Raw genomic sequence first — 20500 nt, 5'->3', positions numbered from 1 at the left:
GTTGCGGTGCACGGGCTTCTCACTGCAGTGGCTTCTCTTGTTGTGGAGCACAGGCATTAGGCGCACGGGCTTCAGTAGTTGTGGCACACAGGCTTCAGTAGTTGTGGCTCGTGGGCTCTATAGCGCAGGTTCCATAGTTGGGGCGCACAGGCTTAGTTGCTCAATGGCATGTGGGATCTTCCCGGACCAGGACTCGAACCCGTGTCCCCTGCATTGGCAGGCAGATTCTCAACCACTGCGCCACCAGGGAAGCCCCTCAGCTATTCTTATAAATACATTCTTCAAGATCTTTTCAACTAAAGAGTTTGGAATCATTAGTATTTTGAAATACAATATACAAAACAAGATGAAGCTTTTGAATGTCATTTCCTTGATGGTACGAACCAAATGTTTGTCCTTCCCAAACTACACAAGGCGTTGAGTTTTTGCTTAGGATCCGTTTATGAAAGTCACTACTTTCCTTGGGGTGGCTGGTCGTTAGTCAGCTCTGGCCTGGAGACTTTAGTCTGTGCCTTTAGAGGGAACTCAGTGTATGGGGAATGAAAGTCGAACTTTGGGTCCGGAACCAGTCATAAAACTCTTTGTCATGGGCACTTATATTGTTATCATAAATCAACATAACAGATACTAGGACTCAAACCAAATTGCTGTCAAATAAATCAGCTCTAAATTTCTCCTCATGTTTAAAGGAGGTCACTCTGTAGGTTAAAAGATTCTCAATGTGATTTTGTTAGGAGGAAACTAAAATGATAAAAGGCTAATAGAGTCTGGCCAAGTGGAAGAACTTTATTATCACCATGTTGTGAGGTCAAGATCCCAACCCTTGGGGTGGGGTGAGGAGGGCCCTCAGGTTCAGGCCTCCCCTTGGCAATTGGCTTCAAACCTAAGGACTCCTGGGTCCAGACCAGGCTTTGTCTAGACACATCTTTCCAGGACTAGAACACAGTCAGACCTTCAGACAAGGCATTCCTTTCTGTTATCTCACTGGTCAGTGTTGGGCATTATTGATCTCTACTGGACCAAAAAATAAGTTTCAAAATTGTGTCCATCATCAGTAGTATGAAACAGACTGTTGTTCTCCCAAAGGTTCAAGAATGTCATTCTCCCATTAGGGTGTCAGTGATTAATAATTCTCCCTCAGTTAAGACTAGCATAGTAACAGAGGGTCAACTGAGATCCACTGATTTGGAAGGAAAATTTATACTCTTAAAGAGCGCACATATTCTGTGTTCAGTAGGAAAAAAAATAGCTGCAACCTTAGGTCAACTATTCATAATTCATCAACAAGAAAAAAAAACCTTCCTGTTTTGTAAGTAAATAGAAACTACACCATATTGATTTACTGGGGGAGACAATAAAAGTATAAGTAAAAGCAACAATCAAAGATGAAAAATAAATAAGCAGTACCTATAGTTTCAGGTAGTGGTCGGTGGTATGAAGAAAATGAAATACATGGGGCAATGAAATTGAGCGTAAATGGGGGAGAGTTGGGCAAGATTAGGTGGGGGAAGACTTCTTTGGATAAGCAACATGTGTGCTAAAAGTCAGAGAAAGAGCAGGAGAAGCCAGGTGAGAAAGAATGAGCCCGGTAAAGGAATTGCTTCAGGGGTCTAAGGAAGAAAATGCCATGTTTGGAGCTTAGCGAAAAGAGGGGAGACTGGAGGAAAATAAAGCCAGAGAAGTAGGCAGGGACCAAATCCAGGTGATCTGTGAATGAGATGCTACTGCTGATGCTGATGATGATAATGATGCCGATGTTGATGATGATGATGATCACGGGAAGCCATTTGAACATTTTAAGCAAAGGAGTGAAATGATGTGATTAAAAGTTGGAAAAAGCTCTCTGACTGCTCTGTGGAAAATAAGACTCTAGAGGCAGAGAGGGATGGGACAAGAAGGGAAAGAGGAAAACCAAGTAAGATGCTGTTGCAGAAAAGCAGAATAGAGATGAAGGACTAGTTGGCATCAGTAGGGACGATGTGAGGTGGAGGAGTTCAGGATATAGTTTGCAGGAGAGCAGAACAAACAAATTTGCTGATGTATTTTTGTAGGGTATAAGGAAAAGAATCTGGTCCAGAAGCTCTTCTGTTTTTGTCCCCAAGGACTGGATTGATGGTGATCCCATTTTACAGAGATGAGGAAAGGTTGGGAGAAATGGGGTAGGGATAATGGGAGAAATAAAAAATTCTATTCTGGTGTGTGAACTTATGAGAAGTCTGGTAAACGAATACCCAGTGGAAATGGGCAGAAGGCAGTTGACTAGACTGGTCTAGAGTCAGTGGGGAGGGCAGAGCCAAAAATGAAAGCATTGGGAATCATCAGCATATAGATGATGTTTAATGCCTTGGGCGTGGACAAGATAACTGTATGAAATTTCTCCTCCCAGTCATTTGTTTTCTGGGTTTCTATGAATCATAGTTTTTCGGAATTTAACAGGACTCTTCACAGCTTCCATTGCTCTGGGTAGGTTCACATTACATTTAGCATAATACATTAAGTTTGCAGCTTCTATTTCCAGGTTTGTTGCAAATTGTTGATAACATTCACAAGTGCTCTATTTTATAACAGTGCCCTGGGTTCTTTTCTTTTCTTTTCTTTTCTTTTTTTGTTTAGGATCTTTACATTTATGTTCATCTGTGAGACTGTTTTTTTTCTTTTATTTATTTATTTATTTATGGCTGTGTTGGGTCTTCGTTTCTGTGCGAGCGCTTTCTCTAGTTGTGGCAAGCGGGGGCCACTCTTCATCACGATGCGCGGGCCTCTCACTATCGCAGCCTCTCTTGTTGCAGAGCACAGGCTCCAGACGCGCAGGCTCAGTAGTTGTGGCTCACGGGCCTAGTTGCTCCGCGGCATGTAGGATCTTCCCAGACCAGGGCACGAACCTGTGTCCCCTGCATTGGCAGGCAGATTCTCAACCACTGCGCCACCAGGGAAGCCCATGGGTTCTTTTCTTATGGTTGTTAATGAGCTTGAGAATTTTTTATAATGCATAGCGTCAACTTTAAGCACATTTCCTTGCATGGGACCTAATTGTGTATAAATTTCTGCTTATAGCAGAAGGTATGTTCCTTTTAAAATTGGAGGGGGGTTGATGCCTGCTGTGTTCATAGACATTCAGCCCAAGTTTTGAGTTTCTTCCACTTGGGATGTTGACAGTTTGACATGTTTAACAGGTCTAAGTTAAATAAAACAGTATTTGAATAAACGCAAGGAATATCGTGGCGAAGTAGATTCATAACTGAGACTGTTGGGCACCTTTCTTTCCGTAATTTTTCACAGGTTAAGAGTCAAATAATAGTAATTTATATCAATTGAATTGCAGTTGATTTTAATATCATCTAATAAAAGAAACTTAAACTTCTAAGTGAATTTATGCATTATAATTAATATGTGTTTGCTGTTTCTTAAAAAATTAAATACTTAAAATTGTATGATTATTGCTGGAATTATTTTAATAGATCATTTCTCCTTGCCATATTTTCAAAGATTTTATTTATTTTAAAATGGGTGATAATTTTATATATGCCAATTTTATATATGGAGACTGTACTCAAAATACATCTCAAAATATATCTATGCAGCTACCTCGGGGGTCAACTTTGCAATATTAAGTGTGTGATTTAGTTAGTTAGGGCTGCTGTAACAAGGTCCCACCAACTTGGTGGCTTAAACAACAGAAATTTATTGTCTCTTTATTCTGTAGACTAAAGACCTAAGGTCAAGGTGTTGGTTCCTTCTGAGGTTGGAAGAGGAAATCTGGTCCATGATCTTCCCAGACTTCTGGTGGTTTGCTGGCCATCTTTGGTGTTCCTTAACTTGAGGAAGCATCACCCTGGTATCTGCCTTTATCTTCAATGATGTTTCCCCTCTGTGCATGTCTCCTTCCAAATTTCCCCTTTTCATAAGGACACCAGTCATTTTGGATTAGGGACCACCCTAATGACTTCATTTTAACTTGATTTTATCTTTAAAGATGCTAAAACCAGTTATTATCCCATTCACGTGTTCTGGGGACTAGGATGCCAATATGTTGTTTTGGGAGAGATACAATTCAACACGTAAAGGTATGTAATCTCCTTTCCTCCCTAACATTGCTTATTTTTCTTAGACATTTTTAGTGAAAAATCCTTAAGATTTTCTAATTTTATCTATATATGTATATTCCTAGGAACACACACGTAGCCCCATATATATGTTTATAACACATTTGTGAAGCCAGTGTACATCTCCAGCCCTGACCACTTCTCTACGCTCCAAATTTGTATTTCTGCCTGCTTTCTTATCACCTCCAACTGGATGAATGATAGACATTTCCAGCTTAACATGTTCAAAACAAATTTTTGTTTTCTATCCCCATCCTCTAATGTTCTTCCATCATTCTTTTCCACCTCAGTAAATGATTCTTCTATTCCCCTAAACTCTGTCCCAAGAGCTAAGTCATCCTGACATGTCTCTTTTCCTTATTCCTTTCTTGTATCTATTCCATTGCTGTAGTAGTTTCATATTGCTGCCGTATCAAATTACCACAACTTAGTGGCTGAAAAGGACACACATTTATTTATCTCTAGTCCACCATGTGTCTCACTGGGCTAAAATTAAGGTGTCATCGAGGTTGCATTCCTTTCTGGAGGTACTGGGAAGAATAAACTGCTTCCAAGTTTATTCAAGTTGGTGGTCAAATTCACTTGCATGCAGTCCTAGCATTGAGGTTTCCATTTCTCTGCTGGCTGGTGGCCGAGAGCCATTCTCTGCTTCTAGAGCCCACCTGTATTCCGTGGCTCGTGACTCCCTTTCTTCATCTTCAGAGCCAGCAGCAGTGGCTTTGAATCTCTCTGACCTGTTCTTTGCCTCATCTCTTGCCTCCTCTATTTTATCTCTCTGGCTCTAGCTGGAGAAAATTCTAGACTTTTAATGGCTCATGTGATTAAATTGGACCAACCTGGATCCAGGATAATCTCCATATTTTTAGGTCAACTCATGTGTGACTAAGTTTATCTTCAAAGTCCCTCCGTGGTGGAATTTAGATGACTGTTTCAATAACCAGAGCACAGGCATCTTGAGGGGAGAGGGACACCTTTAGAATTCTCCCTTTTACAGCTCCCATGTCCTGTTTGCTCCATTTCAGGACACTTTTGCTTTTTTCCCTTCATCACTGTAACCATATTCCCAACCACCATTACTTTTTCTGGATTATTACCATATCCTCCGCACTGGTCACCCTACATGATTTCTATGAATCATAGTTTGTCAGATCCAAACAGGACTCTTTCTTCATAACTTGTATTATTCCAGGTGGTTTCACATTAGCTTAATATAGTAAGTCGATCTTTTTAAAAACAATGCCTAGATAACCAACAAGGACCTATGGTAGAGCACAGGGAACTCTACTCAATACTCTGTAATGGCCTATATGGGAAAAGAATCTAAGAAATGAGTGGATATATGTATACGTATAACTGATTCATTTTGCTGTACACCTGACACTAACACAGAATTGTAAATCAACTATACGCCAATAAAAATTAAAGCAAAACAAAAAAATAAAACAATGCCTGTCACATCATGTCACTTAGATCCCTCCAATGGCTCCCTTTAGCGTAAGATACAAACCTTAAAATGCTCTACAAGGCCCTGTTTACTCCTGTGAAGTCTTGGTCACTTCACCAGACTACTTTCTTATCCCTGCAAGAAGCCATCTTTGTCCTGTATGGTGGGTGTGAATTGTCTGTGATTCTCTGTTAGAATGTGAGAACCTGATCTGTTTCCTTAGCGCCGAATCTTCAGCTCCTGCAGCACACTGACATTGGGATCGTTCCACATGTTTGTTTCCCTGTAGAATTTAGGTTGCTTTCCATAGCATGTGAGGCTGTCACAGTACTGGGTGCCCTCTCCTCTTCCTGACGAGGAGTTCCCCTTAGACACTGTATGTGTTAGACAAGTCCTTGACCCCCCAAAACTTGTAGCTTTACTCTCGTTGTATTCCTGTAAGCTTTTCTTGAACCAGGCTGTACAAATTGTATTCTAATTTTATAAATAAAGGAACTTCATTGAAGAGAAGCTGAGTAAGTGCCCCAAGGAAACCTGCTTCTGTGGCTAGAATTCCAAGCAGTTGAGTATTTCGAAAGTAAAGGGGGGCTGTAAGCTGTGTGAGGGTGGGACCACATCTGGGTATTTCACCACCCTTCAGAATAGTGCAAAACAGAGGTTTGATAACTATCTGTTGAATGAATGAATGAATGAACAAATAAATGAAAGAAAATCAAAACAAGAGCCTTCTCAAATTGAGAGATTTCTCAGCTTTATTGAGCTATGTAATAGACTTCTCTACAATATTCGTCATCTGTCATAAACTCAACCTCCGTCTACATTGGCTTTTATTTTTAGGGAAAATAATCTTCCTGGGTTTTCCATTTTACATTAAAATCATACGATTATGTAAATCAACCATACTTCAATAAGAAAATAATAATACAAGAAGAAAAAATAAAATCAAATCATGTGATTATGAAGTGGAATGCAGGACCTCTGTAATTAGCCATTAACCATGGATTCCTTTGGGAATCCAGTCTATTTCAAAGCAGGTACCGGCAGGTAACCTTGGTTACTTAAGATGAGGCAAGGTTTTTCAGGAGTCCGAAGGCAGCACATGAAGTCCTAACAGTAATACCAACAAAGGGTAGCAAAGTTGAAAACTGTCAGCTGCTGCAACTGTGACATTTACAGTTATAATGGGGGTAGCTATGTTTGTTTCATGGTGTGGTTCATGTTAAATTCGTATTCTTTGAATCTGTTTTAAAAACTAGAATTGACAACTTTCATATTGCAAGAGTAGGTGGCCTCTTTTTTAATACACTAAATGCAGTTGAAAGTTGGCTTCCTAGATTTATGAATCTAGGGCATCTCTCCTTATAAGCTGATGATATTTCATGTTGCATTTTGTCAAGGCATAGTCAACAGTTTGTTCGGTTCTCAAGATGCCCATTGTGAAATATCCTCTTCTCAATGTCTCTTTACAATGTAATAGGGTAGAGAATAACCCAAGAAGCAGCTATACTTTTAAATTACCAAATGATTAATTTGTGTTATATTTATCAAAATCTTTTCATAAATCATCTCACAGCATTGTACTGGATTTATCCCCTCAATGATTTTAGGCTACCAGTGGCACAGGAGAATTCTAGAACAAGGATTGCTTCATCTACCATTATGCATTAATATTATCAGCTTGGAAAATGAAAAGTAGTATTCTAGATCATTGATATTTTTGTGTATGTTAACATTTAAAGAGAAAGTGAAACTCTCTCTCGCTTTCTGTCTTTTCCAAACCTGGCTATTGTCAGGTTATTCCATTAGTGTCCCCACTGGCTCGGTGTGTTACTCTTCCATCTGGACCGACACTGGATGAGACGCTCTAGTCTCCATGGCCAAAGGGCAGTGCCCTTGTCTCTTGCTGCAACTGCCAAGAAAGTGTTTGAATAGTGCTATCTAATGTCATCGTGTTTATTATGCAGACTGACACATGTCCATGGGGAACTTGCCTGAAAAGAAATATTCGTTTGTGTTGCTTCTTAAATCTTCCCAGATGACAAAAATCATGGAGTTATTCTTGGTGCCAACAATGAAAAAAAAAAAAGAAAGCTGTGCTATCTCTCTACTTATAATGTCCCAATTATGATAAAATTAGTATTGAAGTGGTGATGCAAGGTATTGTTAGGAGCCATTTGCAATGTTAAAAATTAAATTATTATGATGGCATATTTTGCAATAATAAAATAGATTATAAAGAAATTCTATCATTAATTTCCGTAAAAAGAGAAATTGAATCTCATAGTGCTTTACACCCCTTTGTTGTTAAGGGACTTAATTACCACACCCTTGGAGAAATATTCCTGTCTGCCTGAGCCTTGGGAACATAGGATACTGGGGGCGGGGGTCACTTTTTAGTACTTGGCAAAAACTTCTATGGAGTTGGGAGTTGGGAGAGATGAGGGTTGAAGGGAATCCAGTGACTGTTTTGAAACACAGCAGTATCCAAGTACTTTCTTTAATGAGCAGTAGTACCTAAGTATATTTTAATATGTGCCTGAGTGTTTTTTGTAATTAGCTTGGTAATTTAACTTCCCAAATAAGAATTTTGATACAAATTCGCTTTCTGTTATTAAATTCATAATACCTTTCTGGTTTTAGATATTAATATATAATTGAAAGAATATGAAGAAGATTAGAAGTGATAATTTATGTAAGATTATTATGTAAACTATAAGGCAATAGGTATATTTATATGCTTATCATTATATTTCTCATGTAGAAAAGTATGTTATTAAAATCTTAATGAGTTGTGAGAAGTGAACAATATCAACAATTAAATCTATTAAAATAATTTTAATAAATCCACAATGACTAAGGATTTTTAAACAGACTCTGTTAGAATTTAGAAATCTAAATTTTATTTTTAATGACCTGAATTAGATCTGTTCCAGTTATTTATGGCTTATTATGATGCCTCTTCCTTTCAGGACAGTTTTGTGTAGAAGAAAATAAAATATATACAATGTACCACTTTCCATAGTATTGGAAGAAAGAGTCTGTACGAAAAGGAGAGGAGTAGAATCTGATCATTTTAATTAGGTCACAAACAGAAAAAATGTGAAAATTATACTATGGAAAGAAGAAACAAAATATGTGTGATATTAGTGTTCCTATAGTTCTCAAAGCATGTGTTGGTCAACATTACATATATGTGAAATGTATGTATGCATGCTCTTGTTCACAGTGTATTTCACACTGCAAATACATATTCACATATTCTTTATTCTTTCATTTCAGAGATGAGATATTCTAAAATATTTCTACATCCATTTATAGTATTACTAAAGGAGTGTATCATTCATAAAAAATGTTCTTGCTGCTTTACACAAGCCAAATTACAGTATTTGTTAGATTTAGAATTCTTTACATTCTTTTCATTTAATTCAGCCATTTTTCTGTGAGCTTTCAATCTCACCCGTAGACAGGCACTCGTGGAAACCTTCACAATGTTGTTTCTATTGCATTTCTATCACCAAGACTCTCATTACCTTCAACTTCTGGGCTGCTGCGGAGGAGCTAACTGCTGGCATTTCTTTCCAGATCAGCCTTTCATTACCGACATCATTGTCTGTAAATGTGCTGCCCAATCATTTTGAAATATAATTTCCTGTGCTAGTCTTCATTTTAGAAGATATACACATATATTGGTTTAATTATGACATATTTTTTCAACTTTGAAAAATAAAACACACCATGTATTGTATTTAATATACCTGTAGAAAATATTTGGCACAGATTATACATAGATGTGTGTGTGTGTGTGTGTGTGTGTGTGTGTATATGTATATATATACACACATACATATTATACATAGATTTTGTATAGCTTTTTAGGGTGCTCCAAATATTGCTTAGAATTTGAGTGTCAGCAAATGCTTTTCACACATTGATACAAAAAACAATGTGCCCTGGCTTCCCTGGTGGCGCAGTGGTTGGGAGTCTGCCTGCCAGTGCAGGGGACGCGGGTTTGAGCCCTGGGCTGGGAGGATCCCACATGCCACGGAGCGGCTGGGCCCGTGAGCCACAATTACTGAGCCTGCGCGTCTGAAGCCTGTGCTCCGCAACAAGAGAGGCCGCGATAGTGAGAGGCCCGCGCACCGCGATGAAGAGTGGCCCCCGCTCGCCGCAACTGGAGAAAGCCCTCGCACAGAAATGAAGACCCAACACAGCAAAAATAAATAAATAAATAAAATTAAGAAGTGTTGTAAGAAAGGTTAAAAAAAAAAAATGTGCTCACATATTGATATTTTCATGTCGCTATGTAATCAATCCTCTAAGTAGATAAATACCTCGGTGACTGCCTTGGACATCCAACAGTGTCAGATGAGGAAACATAGGTGACTGATAGAGAAGTGGAAGTCTGAGTCACATATTTTAATCATGAGTCATTTACCCTCAGATTCATATTTATATCCGTGTGTCGGTATTGGATAACGAACATTTATGGTCCCAATATTTGGGATTTCCTGAAAGTAGGAAGGAAGTAGTAAGTTGATGCATTTTTGAGCCACTTCTAACTTTGGAATCCTCAGCACGTAACTCAAGTATGCATTCAGTTGCAAGAGAATGCCATCAGCATGTCAGAAGAAACTCTTTGAGATTCCTTTGAGATTCCCATGCATACATATAATAAGACTCTTAAGAGACTGGGTAGTCATATCAACGTGCCATTTCTCATCAAAACAATAAACCTCATGGCTTTATGAACCTCAATAGAAAGGCTAAATTATATTTCATTAAACCCTTTTCCATTGCTCTGATTCGTCACTGAATTGTACTCCCAGGCATAGTTCTCACATTTGATCCACACCGACCTCATAGGTAAGTAGGACTTCCAGCCTTTTTGGGTTTTAGGAACTAGCAAAAATAAAACAAAAAGCAAAAAATCCTATGACAGCCATGGATATCACACTTGGGGGAAAAACACTGTATCTGGTAAAAACTGTTGTTGGCAAGTTCAAGATTTCATTCATGATTGGGGATAATGAAAACAAATTGCAAAAATGTCATTAAATAAGCACTCAGGTATGTTGATACCTACAAAAAAGTTCTAGAAGACACAAGCTTCCAAAAAAAATCTGTTAGAAATAAAATATCTGTTTGAGATAAAACTTGCCATGATAGGTAACTTTTCTCCTTTAACACTGTTTCTTCCAGTTTTCCAGGAAATATCCCTGTGGTTTCATGATCTACTAAAGCAGATTTCCCCACACATTTTAGTTGTTATTACAGGCACTATACTTACTTTTGATATGTATAAGCCAGTCCTTAGTGAATATTAACTTTAATGAATATTAACATTTTTACACTTGCCTTTATTGATAAAATGTTTTGGTTTAGTCCTGTACGTCTCATAAATTTTCATGGTGAGTGAAGATATGGTTTTTTCAGCTCTTGGTCTTCAATCCATATATGAAAAGGCTATAAGTAGTAGACACTTCTTCTCTCTCCTCATCTTTAAACCATCCCCTAGGAGGCTAATAAAGGAGAAATTGAAATGTGTTTCCTTTCATTTAAAGAAGTACAGCTAAGTCATTCAAATGGAAGAGGATAAGAGATTTTAAAATTTCTGTATACAATATTGATCTTAATGACCTTTGAAATGGTCTGCAAAACCCTAGTTGGTGAAGGATTACTTAGTAGGTAGACTGGATGGGGGGGGGTGGGTAGCTCCCTTAGGAACGTGGCTGATTCTTAGGAGGCTGGAATTTCTCCTCATCAGAACCTTCTTCCTTGGTAGGGGGTAGGGAGATGGATAATCCAATTCTTCATTGCTGTGCAAACCCCATAAGAACATGATACTGTTGTGGTTTTGGGACATGACTCTAGGAGACAAACTTAAACCCTTGCAAATAATGATAGGTATCCTCGTGGTTAATAACACCAGTTCTGAAGTCAAACTGCTCAAGTTTATACACAGGTTTCACTACTTAAAATCTGTATGATTTGGGGCAAATTTTTTAATCTTTCTGAATCTCTTTTCTCATCGATAAAATGAGATTTAACTTGTGCCATTTAAATGCGTGCAGAAACAATGGTAAAATTCCACTCTGTGCTTAAATGGCTTTTTAGTACAACAAAAAACACAGCTCTTCCTTATCCCCTGAGGATATGGACTGAGGCAGTTCCGGGGGTGTGGGAAGTGAGTCCTCCTTGTCGTCCAGTGGTGAGTTACCTACCCAGTAAAATGCCAGCTTTTCTCATCTTCATTATTTTTTAAAATATGCCCCAGTCCAGAGTGCTCGATTGTGAATTAAGGGAAGCACACCATTGTGGAGGCCAAATTGTGAATTTAGAGCAAGAACTAGGGAACATAGCACAAATCTGCAGAGCTAAGTGAACCGTAAGCCTTCATCCAGTCCATTGGATGACCTGAGAAGTTTTGAAAATGCCAGGGAATCATTTCATTCTAAATGAGCTACAGTTATAAAGAGAGCAACCTCAGTCTTCAGGAGCTTTAAAGAGCTGGAAGCTAAGCCTGTAGGCATCCTAACAAACACTTACTCAAATATGCAATATCAATTCTAGAACCAACTTGAGCTGTATCATACAAAGGCCTCCATGTTTTGGATACCCGTGCTTGGGCAACGTTCAGAAATAAAGGTACATTCAAAGCGTCTTGTGGAAAATTCTTCAAAATTCTCAAAAGAGAATTTAACATTTTAACAAATGATAAGGCACTGATCCTGTAGTGATTCACACGTGTTTAAGATACAGAGTTACAATATCTGCAAAGTCCTTTTATTAAAGATCAGTTTGGGCTTGTGTAGGCTAGCTCCCTACCCTGCTTCACACACATCCAAGCCCACCATAGGACAAAGAATGAACTTAGAGATTGTTCTCAGGCATCCAAGAAGAAATGGAACAAATACACTATAATTCAGATTATAGTGAAAGATTGCTGAGGAAATATTTAAATATTGCTCTCAGTTAAAAAAAAAAAAAAAACTGCGGAGAAGCAAATAAAAAGCACAAAAAGGACACTAGAGTCCTAGAGTTAAAGGAACACCAGCCATATTGAGCCTCTTCACCCATGTGTAATCTCCATCTCCATGACGGAAGTCCCACAGCCACTGTCCTCTGTATCTTAACTTCCCACACAGTTAAATCTTAAAAGTGAGAGGACAGAATGTTCCAGGCTAAATGTAAGAAATGGTGCTAATACCCAAGGAGGATGAATATCTTCTACAGGGAATAATTATACCAAAATACTTAGAGTTATGACTTGATGTATTGAAATGTATGTTTTCAAGAATTTCCTCATTTTTTTTTAAAACACATCCTTCTGATTTCTTTGAACTCTAGTCTTTTTTTGCAAAGAACTATTTTTAAAGTGTTCCCTTTGGCTTGTGTCTTAGCCAGACACATTGTGGGAAGAACTTAAAATGCTTAGTCATGTGCGTTTTCTTATTGGTATTCCTGAGGTGCCTCGGCCTAGGGCAGTGACATCATACCGAACTCTGGCCAAAGGGACAGGGCCCACTGTGTTTTGAGAGAGTATTATTCATGATCACCACTTTACAGAAATGTTAAAGAATATCACATAAAGACATGAGTTAATTATGCAAAAAATCAAAACAAAAGCTACTTTTAATACTGGGAGATGAAGACCCAATAATCTTTAGTAGTCAGGGAAATTGAGTTATTTCTTAGGAGATAGTGCCTCAGATATATGCTTGAGATATGGAAAAGGGTAAAATAAGGTAGACATTTTCCACGTGAGTTCTGCCGTAAGGAAATTTAAAATGTCGCATCATTCTGCCAAGGAGTGTGTGTGTGTGTGCGCGCGCGCGCGCGCGCATATGCGCAGGCTTATGTGAGAGACAGAGAGAGAACTTTAAAAATGAGGAATTCTGCTTTTGTTATTACCAGTATTTGGAAAGCATGCATACTCATTGTAACACTGTTGCATTGTGGCATTTTAGGAGTAGTCTGTAGAGCAGATGTGTTTCTACCTCTAATTAATTAATGCATTAAAAAAATTGTGTTCTAAATTCATTCTCTTGCAGTCTTTGCAAGCATGTATTCAGTAACTGGAGGTTCCTGTCTTCAGGCTTTGTTTATGCCTAAAATATAAATGTATATGAATTTCATGGATTGACAGTGTACAACATCAGGGATGCCAGGGGTTTGCTGAACTATAATCGGATGGTCAGTACACATTCTCTGTGAGAAACCAAGAGTGCTTTGAATACAGTGAACTTAATTTCATACCAGAGGAGAGCCCTGAAATCCTTTTGTCTTAATCCACCATTGTATGAGCTTTAATTTAAGGCAAAGAGTGAAGGAAGGCAAGTGTCTTGCTCAGTGTAAAAGGTCACAGATAAGAGGTTTTTACCCCAATAGGGCAAATGAGAACCAAAGTATGTTTTATTAATGGGATTTAGTATAAAGATCCTACACTCCTAGTTAGAGGGTTCAAATTTACACCGATTCACGAACATGAGCTGGTGTGTGAAGGTACGTATTTCCAGCCTCTGAGTTCGGAGAGTCCTACTTCTGAGTGTGTCCCACACCAGGTCACCAGGGTTTAGCAGCAGCGGGCGCCATGGGAGTTTCGGTTTTATTTGAGTCGTTGTCACTACCAGCGCCCTGGGCAAAAGGCCAGCGTTGTTTGTTTGACTTCCTTCCTCTTCCTTTCCTCCCCTTCTTTCTTCTCCCATGTCCTGCCATCCATTCTGGCCATGGACAGCAGAGGTAACTGCAGACTACAAATGAAAAGCTGAACTGGCTCTAAAAATTTGACTCCTTGCAACTGTTTAATTGCAAAAGAATTTTTGTGCTGGAGCTTCACCATGCCCCTTAGAAGGCCTACTCAGTAATTTGGCTGTCAATCATTTGTAATTTTATACCTTAGAGTCTGGAGGGATAATAAATAGAATTAGAGTTTTCCATTGGAATGCTGATTGTTAGAAAATGAAAAGCCAAAATTGCCAGAAGAGTCTTTAAAACGTCTCTTCAAGAGATCTGGTTTTATCAAAATAAATAAATAAACTATTCATATTAAACTTATTTAAAATCACTACAAAGTCTGTCACTTATTTATGTTAAAGCATTCCTGTATTATTGCTACTTGTTCTTCTACCCTGCTGTCAGTATTAGTAGATAAAAATAGTCAGGACGTTAAAATGCAGTTTCTCTCTTTTTATTTGGTCTGAGAAATTGGATTATTTGCCCAAAAGAACCACAACATAGTGAATTATTTTAAAATGGATGATAGTACACCAAATAGTGAGTCCTTCATTCTTTGGTTCTACTTTTATTTTGTAAGACTTAAAAATCCTTTATTTTCTTTTAAAACAAAATTGGTAAGGATATTGCTGGAAAACTCTAAGGTTAAAATGGTATTTTAAAAAATCGAGCACATTAGAAGGTAAATAATATTCCTGTTTTCATGCATGCCTATTATAATGTCCAAATATCTGGGATGGAAGATAACTTAGGGTTTTATTTTTTAAGTATACCATACATACAAAAAAGAGCATATGCCATCAGGTATAGCTTGCTCAAGATGATGTGTATAACACTCGACCACAATATTGCGTTTGGTTATTGGCTTATTTTCTTTGCTAAATAGCATTTCACTGTGCACATATAGCATACTGTATCCATTCTTGTAACTGGGCATTTCAGTAGTGTCCAGTGGGGGCTGATATTAATATTGCTGATACGAGCATCCTAGGTGATGTCTTCTGATGCACTTAAGAACATTTCTGTTGAGTGTATACCTGAGAGAATTTCTGGGACACAGAATATGCATAAAAGAGCTTTAAAAGAGATAGACAGACATCAAATTTCTGTTACCATTTTATATTCCCATTCACAGTCTATGAAAGTTCCGATAACACCCAATATTTGCCAATATTTGGCATTTCCTCTCCTCTCTCTTTTTTATTTTAACCCTTCTGATGGGTATGTACTGACATCCCATGAAAGTTTAAATTTCTTATCCCTTGTGAGTAATGAAGTTGTTCATCTTTTCATTTGTTTATTGGCTATGTGGATATCCTGTTTTATAAAGTGCTTGTCCAAGTATTTTGAAATATATATGTGTGTGTGTATATATATATTTATATATATATAAATTTATTTATATATATATACACACACACACATACACTTGTATATACATACACACACGCATGCACACATACACAGAATACAATATTTTCTTCCATTACTGCTCCTTCACTTTTTCAGTGGAGTCTTTGATAAACTGAATTCTCCAATTAATATGGCCCAACTTATACCTTTTTTATTCTTTTTATGGTTAGCAATTTTTGTGTCCTGCGTAAGAAAGCCTTGGCTACTGTAAGGTCATGCATGTATTCTATATTTCATTTTCAATGCTTTATTGTTTAATATTTCATATCTAGACCAGCACTTTTCATGGAATTGATTTTTGCATATTTTTGAGATGGGAATCAAGGTGCATTTTTTTCACCATATAGATATCCAGATGAAAGCACCATCTTTTCCACTGCACGGCAGTGTCATCAGCCTCATAAATTAGGAATATGTGTGGCTTGGTGTCCAGATTCTCTCTTGTTCCAGTGTTCTGTCTCTCCTTACGTGGACACCACATGGTATTAATTGCCACAGCTTTGTAATGTGCCTTCTTATCTGTTAGGTTTAGCCTTCCGGATTTGTTTCTTTTCTTCAAGATTACTTGCTGTTCTTGGCAACTTGCATTTTCATGTACATTTTAGAATCCACTATCCATTACCTCAGCCTCTCCCATGCCTGAAAAAAACAGGCTTAGGTTTGTATTGGAATTGTGTTAAATCTATCAATTAACCCAAGGAGATTGAAATCTTTACAGTATTGAATCTGTCAATCCATAAACACAGTATTTCCCTCCAATGATTTGGGTCTGCTTTAATTTCAACAGTGTTGTTGTTACCACACTCAGGTTAGGCAGCTTGCTGCTCAAAAGCCAATAATCGAGGGGCAAGTGTCAGTAGAAAGGAAAGATGCTGTATTCAGAAAAGCCGGCAATCTGGGGAGAAGGTGGACTCATGTCCAGAAACCAACTCTGGAGATTGTGCTCAGCCATGACAATTTTTAAAGGGAAAAAGGGGAAACAATCTCAGTTAATCATTAAGGTAGGAAGTCGGATTCTTCATCATCTTTCCATTTCATGCAGACCTGCTGACTTCTCCTGATCTTCCTTTGGATGCTTTCTTGCCTGCATGGTCTGCCTGCAAATTTACTAAGGGGAAGCTGGGAGTGTAGAGTCAGACATTCTTTAACTACTTAATTCTTCATTCACTCCTCTAATCCAGGAAAGGAATCAACAGGTTAGGCAAGGCATTGTGTACATTCAGTAAAGCAAGAATCAGGAGCTGGCCTAGTGATCTCATCTTTATGATGAAGGTCTGAGGAAAACAGGGATGAACAAACAGAAAAGGGGCAGAGGAGCTGCTTACATTGTGTAGTGTTTAGTGTGGAGGTCTTATACCACTTTCACAGATATGTTCCTAGTCATTGGATGTTTTTCTATGATATTTATATATATGATTATTGTTTTAATTTCTTTATTGCTAATGTACATAAAGAAAATTGATGTTTTTTTACATTTCCTTTTTGTTTTTACTCTATTGCCTAAGACCTCCAGTATGGTGTTAAGAAGTGTGGTGATAGCAGTGAATGACATTTCATTCATATTTAAGGAGATGTTTTCAGTATTTAACTCTGATTGTAATTTTTTCATTATCAAATGGAGGGGACTCCTCTCCATGCCTAGTTTGCAAAGATAGTTTTTTAAATTACAAATGACTGTTAAATTTTGTGAAAAACAAGTATTTATGCTTTTTTAGGATATAGTTTTAAACCATTATTATGAATATTCCACAGTGTTCAGCTCATTCTGCTTCTTTCCGGGAAACACTAAGATCAACCAAGAATACAAAAAATTAGAAATATGATTCCACTTACAATAATGCTCAGAACAGAATCAGCCACAAACTCATATAAAGAAGGTATGCCGAGTTTAGAAACCACTTTTCAGATTTCATTCGGTATGCAAATTTCATTTAAAAAGAAGGAAGGAGGGAACGATGGATGGGAGGAAGGAAGGAGGTCATGACTCAGCATTCTTCTTTGGAACACAGAGCCCTGAAGACGTGGGGGAACATGGGAGTGACAAAAGGCCCCAAGGAGGACAAGCTCCAACAAGAGAGAATAATCTTGAGGGGGTGTTACAAGAACTGCATTTTTAGTTTTCACTTCCTTCATATTTAGCACCCCTCTCTTCCTCAATCTGTTTTTAAGCAAAAGTCAGGCCAAGATAAGGTTGCCATAATTCAAAAATAAGTAACAAACTGAAGAGTTTAAATAAAGACAGTGGGTTAACACTATCAAAAAATGTAACAAATCAGAAAGAGAAGAAAGTAACACAATAATATACAAAAGGCAGAGAAAGTATAACTCCAGAAAATAAAATTACCCCCAGGAAACCTAAGAGAACGTTAGCCATATTCTTTTTTATAGCCTGAAGACGTTTAAAATCCTGGGGGAAAAATGAAATCAAAGATGATGATAAGACAAAAAAGACATGAAAGGAGTAACAGTGAGCTGGTGACGCTCATGGAAAGATAGGAAAAAATGAAGCCATTTCCTGAAATGAAACTACATTTGAAGCCTCAAGAATAGATAGTGCAGAAATAAAGAGGACTGGTGTGGGGAAATAAAAGAGAAAAAGACACATAAAAGCAACAAAAAAGAAGGCAATAGATATGGAAGAGAGAGAGCTGGGAACTAATGTATGAGTGAGTGGTCATTGTTCTCACCTGGGAAAGTAATTTTCTTAAAAGAGAGACTATCAGCCTCAGCCAGGGTTGTCTTCTTCAGTTTTCAATGTCAGAAGAGACCTGAATGACTTATTCACACACACTGTAGAACCTCTACGTAGGGCCATGAGTTGCCCGACTTCAGGGGTATCTTCACAGAAATGAAGGTGAGCTGAGCTCTGGAGGCACCAGGAACACCCCATTCTAGGTGAATAAAGCCCCCTGGCCTTACGGGACAGGGATATTTACCAATCTTGCAGGTGACAGGACATCTTATCAAACCTGCACTGCAGGAAACACAGGCACCCATGAAGCATTCTTGCAAAACTGTCTTAGGGACGACATAGTCAATCAAGACCTAGATCAAGGTGCGTGATTTAGGTCTGGACATACAACTGTATTAAGGGAGAGTGGGATTGGTGTTGGTGTGTGGAATAAGAAATACCCTTTACTTTGTAAAAGTACATACTCTTTGAATTTTTAATAGTAAGCTTGTATTGTTTAAAAAACATCAAAACTTAATTTTAAAAAGTCACTGTTTCTACTGTATATAAAATAGATAACCAACAAGGACCTACTGTATAGCACAGGGAACTATACTCAATATTTTATAATAACCTATAAGGGAAAAGAATCTGAAAAAGAATATATATACATATATATAAAATATATATATATAAAACTGCATCGCTTTGCTGTATACCTGAAACTAACACAACATTGTAAATCAACTGTACTTCAATTAAAAAATTAAAAAAGAATAAAACCACAAAAAATTTTTTTCAGTTGTAATAAACCATAAAAAAGTCACCCTGTTTGGTTCTTATTTGAGCTAATACTAACTACAGTCCTTTTCAAATGAGGACTAGTAAGTAGTACTTACTTTCAACATCATCAAGTATTATCCTAACAATTATAGTTGTATAAACGTTTAGAATTAAAGACAGTATTTCATCAATAAGTTATCACCTTGTTAATACTCTCAGTTACCTAATTACATTGAGCTGTCATCTCTGTTTTAAATAACTTGCCCCAGTTTGTATAATTATAAAATGTGACCTGAGTCCCTTCGGTACACTGTTCAATAAAAAGTGTTTAAAACACGTTGTTCAATTCGTGTGTTTGTAAGTCATGGCTAAAATGAGGAAAATCGGGTAAAACATTCAGAGGAGTGTTTGAGGTATTATAATAGCTGGGGGTGGATATCAGTATATAAAGTTTAGTTTCAAAGTCAGCATGTAGACAAGTTCTCTTTTCTGTGAGCCTTTTGGGCTGCTTAGACTTTGCCGTATTTTTTATTTCTTTTGAATTACAATCTCATTTCAAAAAATGAAAAACTTTTGAATAAACTTGTGTTGGCTGCAGTGCCCATCTTTGAAATATAACTAGACTGGCTTTGAATGTGATCTTTAAACAATCTTGAATCTATCTCCTGCCTTTGAATTCACCACGGAAACAAAGTCTAGATTCAGTTTGAGAATAATTTTATGATTCTGTGGGGAATTTATTTTTTCAGTGTTGAGATGCAGATAGGGATCCAGATACAAATTCAGGGCAAAGCAATGGAAGATCAGAAAACTAGAATTTGCTAGGCAGGCTAGTGGGAGGGTCCTTTTGTGATGAAATGTTGCATAAATAATGCCGATGGGGGTCTAAATTCACTGTTGCCATGGAGACCTTTGTGCCTGACTGAACTCAATTCTTTTCTCTTTTAAGACCGCAACAACTAGGCTTGTGGTATCTCTGATGCTTCTTGCTTTGCTTTCTCTTCAACCGTTTGCAAGTGAAAGCAGAAATTAAACTATGATAATTTGGCGTCCTGACTTTTTTGAGGCTGTTTTTCCACGCCATTCGTGATTTTTGAGCTCCTCTGGGGTTCCTTTTAGCCCTGGTGCGGGGCGGGAGGAGCAGGAGGGGGGTCGCCTGGAGCTGCCTGCGTCGTTGCTTGGGAAGGAGGGAAAAGTAAGCCCGCATCTTTGTGACTAGTGGACTTGTTTGCCTAGACTACGGTTTTGAAGTATTTAAGGACCATTTATTTCCAAAGGTAACAGAGAAAAAGTGAAAAGTAAACGTATTCGTTTTTGGAATGCTTTCATTGTGAATGTTGTTTTTGTGATGGT

The 20500-nt window shown here is 37.8% G+C and overlaps 1 protein-coding gene across 3 annotated transcripts in view; it reads left to right on the top strand.

The window, feature by feature from the left end:
- The window catches only part of CTNND2 (catenin delta 2), a 953172-nt gene that overhangs the window by 294546 nt on the left and 638126 nt on the right, over positions 1–20500 (top strand). The window contains exon 1 of one of the 3 annotated variants that reach the window (XM_057541332.1): positions 20291–20424. The exons of the other annotated variants lie outside the window; for them this stretch is intronic. The gene's annotated coding sequence lies outside the window, so the exon portion shown is untranslated. Of the gene's footprint in view, positions 1–20290; positions 20425–20500 lie in introns of those variants that run through there. 3 annotated transcript variants of the gene reach the window in all.

This window comes from Balaenoptera acutorostrata, chromosome 2 (assembly GCF_949987535.1).
Source record: "Balaenoptera acutorostrata chromosome 2, mBalAcu1.1, whole genome shotgun sequence".
In the NCBI taxonomy this organism is placed as follows: domain Eukaryota; kingdom Metazoa; phylum Chordata; class Mammalia; order Artiodactyla; family Balaenopteridae; genus Balaenoptera; species Balaenoptera acutorostrata.
Note: the sequence above shows the minus strand (reverse complement) of the source record. Positions and strands in the feature narration are given on the sequence as shown.